The sequence below is a fragment of the Balaenoptera physalus genome (genome assembly GCF_965194825.1).
Source record: "Balaenoptera physalus genome assembly, chromosome: 14".
Taxonomy (NCBI): Eukaryota; Metazoa; Chordata; class Mammalia; order Artiodactyla; family Balaenopteridae; genus Balaenoptera; species Balaenoptera physalus.
The window spans coordinates 71,737,703-71,747,699 of record NC_138893.1 but is presented as its reverse complement, the minus strand read 5'-3'; the positions used below and the strand labels follow the sequence as shown (position 1 = coordinate 71,747,699).

The 9,997-nt window shown below is 42.6% G+C and overlaps 1 long non-coding RNA gene across 1 annotated transcript; it reads right to left on the bottom strand.

Annotated features, from left to right (window-relative positions):
• Nucleotides 1-416: 416 nt before the first annotated feature.
• Nucleotides 417-6,855, bottom strand: LOC309642485. Its single transcript, XR_014253230.1, has 3 exons — nucleotides 5,992-6,855; nucleotides 2,583-5,606; nucleotides 417-2,550 (listed from the first exon to the last, which is right to left on the bottom strand). It is a non-coding gene; the product is annotated as an uncharacterized lncRNA (long non-coding RNA).
• Between the last annotated feature and the right edge of the window lie 3,142 nt (nucleotides 6,856-9,997).

Genomic DNA, 9,997 nt, shown 5'->3' with positions numbered 1-9,997 from the left:
GGGTGAGGCCACAGCTGGGTGTAACTGCTGCTCTGCTCTAACCCCGGGCGGAACGCGGAGATTGTCCGTCAGCTCCGAGGCTGGCGCTGTAAGCAGAGCGTGTTTCAGGGATGGGAAACACATGACTTCCTGTGACCCCTGACTTCACGTGCTCAGCCCCATCTCACAACCCACAGTGCGGCTCTAACTCTTCCATCTGCCTTTCCTTTGTGAATTGTGTTGCACGCTCTTCAGAGCGTGTGCCTTGACACCATCACATCCTGCTCCGCCCTCCTGAGTCTCACGGGTCCACCTGACGAAGGTGAGTCACTTCTCAGGCCCTGGCTTGATTCCTTCATTCCACCCATCTCTGTTGAGCTCTTGCTCCTTGTTGGTCACCATTCTCAGCACCAGGGATGGAGCAGTGAAGCAAAAAAAAAGCCTCCTTGGAGAAGTATTGCTTAGAGTGTTGGGGTAAGAGCTGGAAAAGACACTGTGGAAACTTCGGGAGTGGGGCTGGCATACTGGGACTTCCTGTCCTCTCCAAGGCCCTAGAGTCCCTACCTGCTCACCTGTCACTCACTGAAGCAGCAGTTCTCAAATGTGTATTGCCATCTTCTAAAGGGAGATGCTGAGCTACCCAGCCTTTCTGATTCAGTGGTGTGTGGTGGGGCCTGAGAATGTGCACTTTTAGCAGGTTCCCAAGGATGCCGATGCTGGGTGGGGGCGCACTTGGAGAAGCCCTGCTCTGGAGTACCATCTCATGAGAGTAATATCAGAGGGGACTGGTGGGCAGAAGCAGACCCATAGGCAGGGCTGCCTTGGAAGAGGGTGAAAGAGGAAACAAAGAGAAACCCAGAAATTACTGCCACACAGGGGAACCTGGGTCAGGGGTGGCTTTCATCTTCGGAGATGCAGCCTCCGTGCAGATCCAGCTGTGTCTAAGTATTCCCAGGAAAAGGGTCAATGAGTGATATTGAATGGCATTTACATTTTGCAAGATCCCAAATGAGAAGGGACCCACAGGGTGTCCTTCATCCTGTGAAGGACAGGGAAAGAGCAAGGAGTGAGTACTTGTGGGCTGCACCCTCCATCATGTACAGCATTGCATGCCTGACATACATTATCTACATAATCCTCCCAACAGCCCTGAGATTGACGTTATGATCCCCATTTTACAGAAAAGGAAAAATTGGGCTCAGAGAAGTTAAATAACTTGCTCAAGCTCACCAAAGTAGGGAATGGGAGAGCCTGGATCAGAACTGACCCCTGTGGCCTTATGGCCACACAATACTACTCTGACACGAAAGAACTTGGTAGAAACCAGGAGTAGCCACTCTTTGCTTTAGAATGGACGGAACTTGAGTTCCCTAGGTCTTTTTGTAGTGGAAGAGCTGAGACAAGCTGTTATAGCCTGAAACAGGCTGGTGGTACACCTAGTGAGGTGAGAGAGTCCCAGATCACTGGGGACACCTATGAGATTTATTCTACTCTCTTCTATGAATAATGGTCACTGGTCCCCATGTGTCTGGAGCCTAAGGAACTTCTATGGACTGAATTGTGTCCCATCAAATTTATATGTTTCAGGCCTAACCTCCAATGTCACTGTATTTGGAAATAGAGCCTTTAAGGAGGTGACTGAGGTTAAATGAGGTCATAAGGGTGGAGCCTGGATCCAATGGAATTGGTGTCTTTATAAAAGAGGAAGAGACACCAGACCTCTTTCTCTCTCTCTCTCTCTCTCTCTCTCTCTCTGCCATGTGAGGACACAGCAAGAAGGTAACTGTCTGCAAGCCAGGAAGAGAGTTCTTACCAGACACCAAACCTGACTGGAACCTTTACCTTAGACTTTCCAGTCTCTAGAACTGCAAGAAAATTAATTTCTATTGCTTAAGCCACTCAGGTTATGGTATTTGTTATGGCAGCCCTAGCAGATTAACACAGGAACATTCCAACTGGGCAATGGTCCCTTAGTTTGTGGGGCTGATTAAAAATCCAGGCCACAAAGGACTGCATAGCGGGGTAGGCTTTGCTTCTGAAACCTTTGCCCACCTTTGTTAACTCTACAGATATGGTGCCATGTGGTATGAGAAAGGGGACTCTGTCTTAAAAAAACCTCCCTCTTCTCCCTGAAAATTTAATTATACAATGTACAATTATACAATTTAGTTTATACAAATGTTTTTCTGTTTCTTGGTTGACACATTATAGGTCAGGATTTTTCAAGCCAGTGTTTTCCAGATGTAGCCAGAGACCTTACACATAGCCTAATGTTCAACTGTTTGCCACTTTGGGGAACATCACAATTATGCTGCTTTAGTGGTGGATTTCATTAACCTTCAGTGACCTTTAAATTATTGATGGAACTTGGTTATGGACAAAGCTATATGAGGTCAACAAAGAGTTTTGCTTTTGAGTCATGGACCAAGCTTACAGGACCTGCACCATGAGTCAAGAGGAACCAACTCTTGGCAAAATCTTAAAATTTTCCAGCAGTGATAGTAATTCAAAACGGTTGACTATCTAACTTTCTATCTATCACCTATTTATCTATCATCTCTATCTATCTATCTATCTATCTATCTATCTATCTATCTATCTACCTATCTATCTATCATCTATCTATCTTTGATGTTCCTTACATTTCTAGTGCAATGACAGTGAAGGAACACAGAAGGGGGAAATTTCACAACGGCAGTGAGAATAGGAAGAGTATGCACTAGCAGATGCAAAAGTACTGTGCTTGACTCTTTAGTCATAATCATAATTCAGTCATAAAGAGGAACCAAAGATCATCAGATCCTGAGGGAACCATTAACAAGCTTAAATACACTGCTGGCAAACTCCCTGTGTACCCTCATCCCAGAGGCAGCTGGGTTACCAGTTCCTGAGCCTGTGGAGGACAGCGGTGGACTAGCCATTATGCTAAATGCTGAGCCATTTACCATTTGAGGCTTGGGATTCTGCTCAGCCACGTACCATTTGTCCTCTCCTCTGTAACTTACAACATTGTGCTGATATTAACTACTCTCTTACCTCTTTCAAAAAACTGTTTGTGCTTTAAAAAAATCACTATCATTTTAGTGGGGTTTGGTGAGGAAGCGGAGATAAATGAGCAAGTTTAGTCAGAAAATGTCTCAGAGTATTTGCAGATCTGGAAATATACACTTTCTTCTCACCCCTTTGGGAAAAAAAATCACCTGAGGCTATGCTGCAAAATAATGAAGAAGTTATCTAATGAAGAGGAGAAAATGTATGCTTTTGAGAAATTGAAGATATAAACCAGTACTCAATGCTGAGAGAATCTAAGGACAACAGATATGTGGTAGGTCTAGAAACCAACTGGTCCAACCCGAGGGTCCCAAGAAGAATATTTTCAAGGAAAAAGTGGATTTTACAACATATAATATGATTTCAAGACCAGACAATCTTAGTGATAAGGTGAAGGCAAAACATTCTTTTTTTAAATGATAAGAAAACCAAGAAAGGTGTATAAGAAAACCATATGAAGAAGACTAAAATGTTGCATGATTTGGGGAAAATTATGGACAATAAGAAAAGAGAAGCTCCCTGACATAGAACAATTCCACTTGAATAGCACTGGTTTAGGGACAAAAGCTTATATTTCTTCTCTATGGTCCTAATCACTCTACTGGAATATTACACAATAATAATATTAGAAAAGTAGTTTCTTTTTATTTTTAGAACTAACTGATAGGCAAGCACAGGAGACTACCATCTTTCATAAATTCATAAAAAAGATACTTTTTTTCAAATTTTATAATTAATGAAATATCATTGGCAGCATTTTTTAAAACTTAATGGAACATCAAACCATGATGTGTCATAGAATTGATGACACGCTATATTCAATAAAATATGATATATTGACAGAGGAGAAAAAAAATATTATAAACCTTAACAGTTTGAATTAAAAATAGAAATGACAGAAAATGAGATGGGGAAGGAAGGGGAAGAGCAGGGAAAGCAGAAGTCTTAATTTCTTCAATTTACCTGATGGAGACTCAAAAAGGTGTCCTGTAAAATAGAGATCAAGAAATAGCTTCCAGCATATTTTTAAATCGTAAAGGTAAGCTAAAAGAGCTAAAGGAGAACTAATATAATTATATATATAAATAAAGTTTTGGTTGAGTAATATCTGATGTAAGTAATTTAAATTTTCTTTTCTTTTCTTTTTTTAATAGGCGGAGCCAAGAGGCACAGTTGAGAGTTGACAGGTCAAGAAATAGAGCTCGGAACATATTATTGAGATCATGGAGGTCACAGGCAGGAAAAGCAAAATCAAAATCTTTGAAAACTGATTACCCTTGGAGAGTTGCATAGGGAGGGAAAGCGGAGGGAGAGTTTTCGTCCACATTTTCAGCATTGTTTGGATTTTTACTACTAAGTGTATCACTGTTATAAAGTTAAAGTTTAGAAAAATACATTCTAGCACTGAAAAATATACCTCCAAAATTATTCAATATCTTATAAGGTCCTCAGGTAAGATGGACATGTAATTGCCTGGTATAGAGAATGTAAGTAATATAAATACATGCATCGTCTTCTATGCAGATGATGAGATGTAGTATCTCAGTCTGTGGCCCAAAGGACTATGCATTATAGCTACGCGTTGCTTGAGAGTAGAACCAGCTATTAAAAAACTCAGGTTATAGTTTTCGTAGACAATTCTCAACCTAAGTGGTTTACAAACAATAATCTCTTTAAATAAATAATTCATTTCACTAAAAATTCCTGGGAAACAGCATTGTTCAACCTCAAGTTTGGAGTACTTTATGAGATTATTTGATTCATTATTTGATTATTTGATTAACTGAGTTCACCAGCTCTGAATATTTTCAAGACTAAAACTATAGTGTTTTAATAAGGTATATGTATGTTACGGCCTCGATCCCCCATTAAAGTCTGCATTTTCTAGTGGATTCAAACTAATTTTCTACAGAGGATTACGGAACACACAGACAGACGCACACACACACCCTCCCCTAAGCAAAAGCTGAGGCCTGAGTCATTGTTGGGCATCTCAGTTTTCCCAGGAGGAGGCCAACACTTCCTCTGCTCAACTTCTTGCCAAAGCTTATGGGGTCTGCATTTAATCAGCAACTGAGAGCAGCTGCCCATCTTGTAGCTGTTGGAGAGGACAATCTTCAATTTGTTGACATGTGATAGGGATGATTTCTTGAAAGATCATTAGCTATGTCATTCTTCCCGGTATTGTGAAATCTACATCTACACCAAGACAGCTAAGCCAAGAGTCTCGGGCACCTGGAGTGCACAATCACTTTTACTAAATTGCTTTGTTACATGATGCTATTTATCCAGCCAGAAAGTTTTCCCTATCTAAGAACTGATAATATTTCCCTAGGACATCATTCATTATCCCACACTGCATTCTCTTTAAAAAGACTTCCAGGCTTAACTGCTGCCTCATCTAGGTACTAAAACCTGTTGAGATTCTTGTGGGGACTTGTCCCTCATCATCATACGACCTCCATGAACTGCAGAAAACACTGGGTCCTATTTTCACATGTAGCAAGTATTCTTAGAGAGAAAACTGTTCTTCACCCTTAGAAAGTGAAATATCATTATGGAAAGTGGTTGTTGGCCTTAGTTTTTTTTTTTTTTTTTTTAAATAAATTTATTTATTTTATTTATTTATTATTTTTGGCTGTGTTGGGTCTTCGTTGTTGTGCACGGGCTTTCTCTAGTTGTGGTGAGCAGGGGCTACTCTTTGTTGCGGTGCATGGGCTTCTCATTGCAGTGGCTTCTCTTGTTGTGGAACACAGGCTCTAGGCGTGCGGGCTTCAGTAGTTGTGGCACACAGGCTCAGTAGTTGTGGCTTGCAGGCCCTAGAGAGCAGGCTCAGTAGTTGTGGCACACGGGCTTAGCTGCTCTGCGGCATGTGGGATCTTCCCAGAACAGGGCTCGAACCGTGTCCCCTGCATTGGCAGGCGGGTTCTTAACCACTGCGCCACCGGGGAAGCCCTTGGCCTTAGTTTTGAATTCAATTTCTACCCTCTCTTTTGACTCTCTCCCCTCTTTTTTTTAAATTTTTTGGCCACGCAGCATGCAGGATATTAATTCCCAAACCGGGAATCAAACCCGTGCCCCCTGCAGTGGAAGCACGGAGCCCTAACCACTGGACAGCCAGGGAATTCCCCATCTTTTATTTTTATACCATTTTAGTCTATCTTACGTATCCTGAGAAACCCTAATCTTTTTGTAACAAAAAGGAATACATGAATAACGAAAATAACCCTCACGCCAAATCCATAAGGTAAGTGTCTTGTTCCCATTTCACAGATAAGAAAACTGATAACTGAAGACTGAGTCAGTCAAGAAAGTACAATTGGAACCATTGCTGTCAGATTCCCAAGTCCAGTGGTCTTAGAACCCTTTCCTGTCATATATGTATATGAAAGAACCTCTGTAATGTTCTTAGGAGCAATGCTGTTTCCCAGAGATTGCAAGGAAATTATTAATGAAGTGAAGATTATATTGTAAAGGATATTTGTTTACAAGCCACCAAAGCTAAATGACAAACCCAGTGGCTACTATGTGTGACCTACATCTTGGCCACGATAGGTGGCAAGACCAGCTGTCTGCAGGTGCCCCAGTCTGACCAAGCTGTGCTGCTCTTCTTGGTGAGGGCCAGACGTGGAGCCCCACCCCAGCTGCCTAGGGAGGGGGGAGTGGGCTTCCTACAGACAATGTTGCACTGCTGGACCCTTTAGGCCCTCAGCTGCTTCCCTCTTCCAGCTCCTCACTGCCCCTCCCTGTCCTACCCTGAACCTCTCTGTTCTTGTGTGGAGCTCCCTGAGACGCTGGGCCAGGAACAGATCTGTCTGCAACAAGGGAGGAGAGAGGGGGAAGACTCGGAACAGTGCATCCCTGGCTCAGGCAAATTCACCTCTGCTTTATCCACAGAGGTGAGCATGAGGACAGTGCACCAGTCACAGCTCGGCATCATGGTGTGCCAGGCGGACGTCTGCTCACAGTCAGATATCCTGCCTTTCCGCTCTGTGCCCTGTAACTACAGTCTGTGAACCCTTTTCTGCACCAGTCGGGTCAGGCACTTGTCTTACTTCTCCTGGTCCTGGATTAGCCCAGCACCTGGCACATAGTAGGTGCTCAGTAAACACTGGTCTCCCTCTGGTTTTTGGTCCTGAACTTGGCCTGGCAGCTCCGGCTCCTCAGTCCTCCCGAGTGGGGCCCTTGATCTCCTCCTCCTTTGCCTGGCTTTTGCTCACACACAGCGGACCTGATAAAAGCTCCGACATGACTTATCAAACACCTCTTTCCTCCAGGCCTGAGACCCTCGGGAAATTGAAAGGAAACAGGCTCCATGTGCTTCCAATCAGGCTCCGTTTAGCTCATCACGTTGCTGTCCCGTCAGAGCTGGGGGATGTGTGGACACCCTGGGCCTGGTTCGTGGCTCTGCTGAAAGATGTTTTTCTTAGAAGCAGGAAGTTACGTCCTGCCAAGAAGAAATGAAAATAAAGCCCCCAAGGGTTCACTCGGGGTTTGTTGGGAGCCGCGCTGAACTGTTGCGGTGCGCTCAGCCCTGCTGGGGAGGAAGTTGGGACGAGACCTCTGTCTGGAGCTCCAAGGATGCAGGATGGGCCCTAGCTGGGTGCTGTCTAGGGCAGAGGGAAGACACACGTCTTCCCCTTCGCCCAGGGGCTCGGCGGCAGCCCCTCCTGCTCTTGGATCACCTGCGCGCTCAGCATTGTTGGCTGCTCCATCCTGGTCCTCTGAATCTCCATAGAGGCCGAGCGGCACGTGGGAAGGGCCCAGGTAAACCTGGAGTCCAAACCCTGGCTCTCATCTGGTGAACGTGCATCCTTGGACAAATTGCTTCCCCTCTTTGCATGGCAGGTCTGAGCTGTGAACTCAGGGGCTGCTCTTTGCTTTGCCGCATGCTTCCTGACCTCCCTCACCCTTAGCCCCCTTGCCTCCCCAGCCAGGTTCAGACAAGGCTATTTATTCAAAGACACTCACCGAGTGAGTGGAACTGAGCAAACAGACATCCCGGCAGTGTGCAGTACCATTATGTCTAAGAATGTATATACTCAATTAAAAAATACTTTATTGCTAAAAAACGCTAACCATCATCTGAGCCTTCAGCGAATCATAATCTCTTTGCTGGTGGAGCGTCTTGCCTTGATGCTGATGGCTGCTGACTGACCAGGGCGGGGGTTGCTAAAGGCTGGCGTGGCTGAGACAATTCCTTAAAATAAGACAAGAATGAAGTTTTCCTCACTGCTTGGCTCTCCTTTCACAAACTATTTCTCCATAGCATGCAGTGCTATCTGATAGCATTTTACCCACAGTAGAACTTCTTTCAAAATTGGAGCCCATCCTTTCAAACCCTTCCAGTGCTTTATCAACTAAATTTATGTAGTAGTCTAAATCCTTTGTCGTCATTTCAACAATCTTCACAGCATCTTCACCAGGAGTAGGTTCCATCCCCAAAAACCATTTCCTTTGCTCATCCATAAGAAGCAGCTCCTCAGCCATTAAAGTTTTATCGTGAGATGGCAGCAATTCAGTCACATCTTCAGGCTCCACTTGTAATTCTAGTTCTCTTGCTATTTCTACTACATATGCAGTTACAATAATAACAACAAAGACCACTGATCGTAGATCACTGTAACTAATATAATAATAATGAAAAAGTTTGAGATGGTGATAGAATTACCATAATGTGACACAGAGACACAGTGTGAGCAAACGCTATTGGAAAAAGGGCGCCGATAGACTTGCTTGACGCAGAGTTGCTGCAAACCTTCAATATGTAAAAAACACAGTATCTGCGAAGAGCCATAAAGTAAGGCACAATTAAATGAGGTATGACTGTATTTTTGTGATTATTCTCTATTTATGACAAGTGATACTTGTTTTTCATTTATGGAATAGCAAACATAAACTTCTATTTTTAAATAAATATACCAAATACAGTACCATTTATAATTGCTCAGAAAAATGAAATACTTAGGTATGAATCTAACAAAATATGTACAGGACTTGTATGCTAAGAACTATATAGTAAAAATGTCAATTCTCCCCAAGTTGACATACAGGTTTAATGCCATTTTATTGAATTCCCGGCAAGATTTTTTTTGCAGATATAGCCAAAATTATTCCATAATTTATATGAAAAGGTAAAGGACCTTGAATAGCTAAAAACAAATTTTTAAAGGAATAATAAAATGGGAAGAATTAGTCTACCTGATTTTAACACTTACTATATACTTATGATAATCAAGATTGTGTGGTATCAGCGGAGGGAGAGACATATAGATCAGTGGAATGGGATAAAAAACTAAGAAACAGATCCACAAAAATATGCCTATCTGAGTTGTGACAGAAGTGCAAAAAACATTCAATGGAAGAAAGATAGCCTTTCAACAAAAGTGCTGGAGCAATTGGACATTCATATGGCCCACTCACCCCCAACCCAACTGCAAAAAAAAAAAAAAAGAAAAAAGAAAAGGAAAGGAACGAAAAAAGAACTTTAACCTAAGTATTACAACTTTATAAAAATTAACTCAAACTCAAAATACATGATGGACTTAAATGTAAAATACAGAACAAAAAAACACCCAAGAAAACCTCCAGGAGCTAGGGTGAGACAAAGAGTTCTTAGACTTAGCACCAAAAGCACAATTTATAAATGGAAAAATTGATAAATTAGACTTTATAAATACAAAAACTTTTATTCCACAAAAGACTCTTTTAAGAGGATGAAAAGATAAGCTACCACCTGGGACAAAATATTTGCAAACCACATATCCAACAAAGGACTAGTATCTAGAATATATAAAGTACTCTCAAAGCTTAACAGTAAAAAGTCAAGGAAGAGAAGAGAGGAGGAGGAGGGGGAAAGGGAGAATTGGGCTCCACATCTCTCATTATCCAAAAGGTTCCCAGATGTAATCACATGACAGTGGAGTTCCAAGAGCAGTGAGAGGGGGAGCCCTAGTGGGCAAGCAAG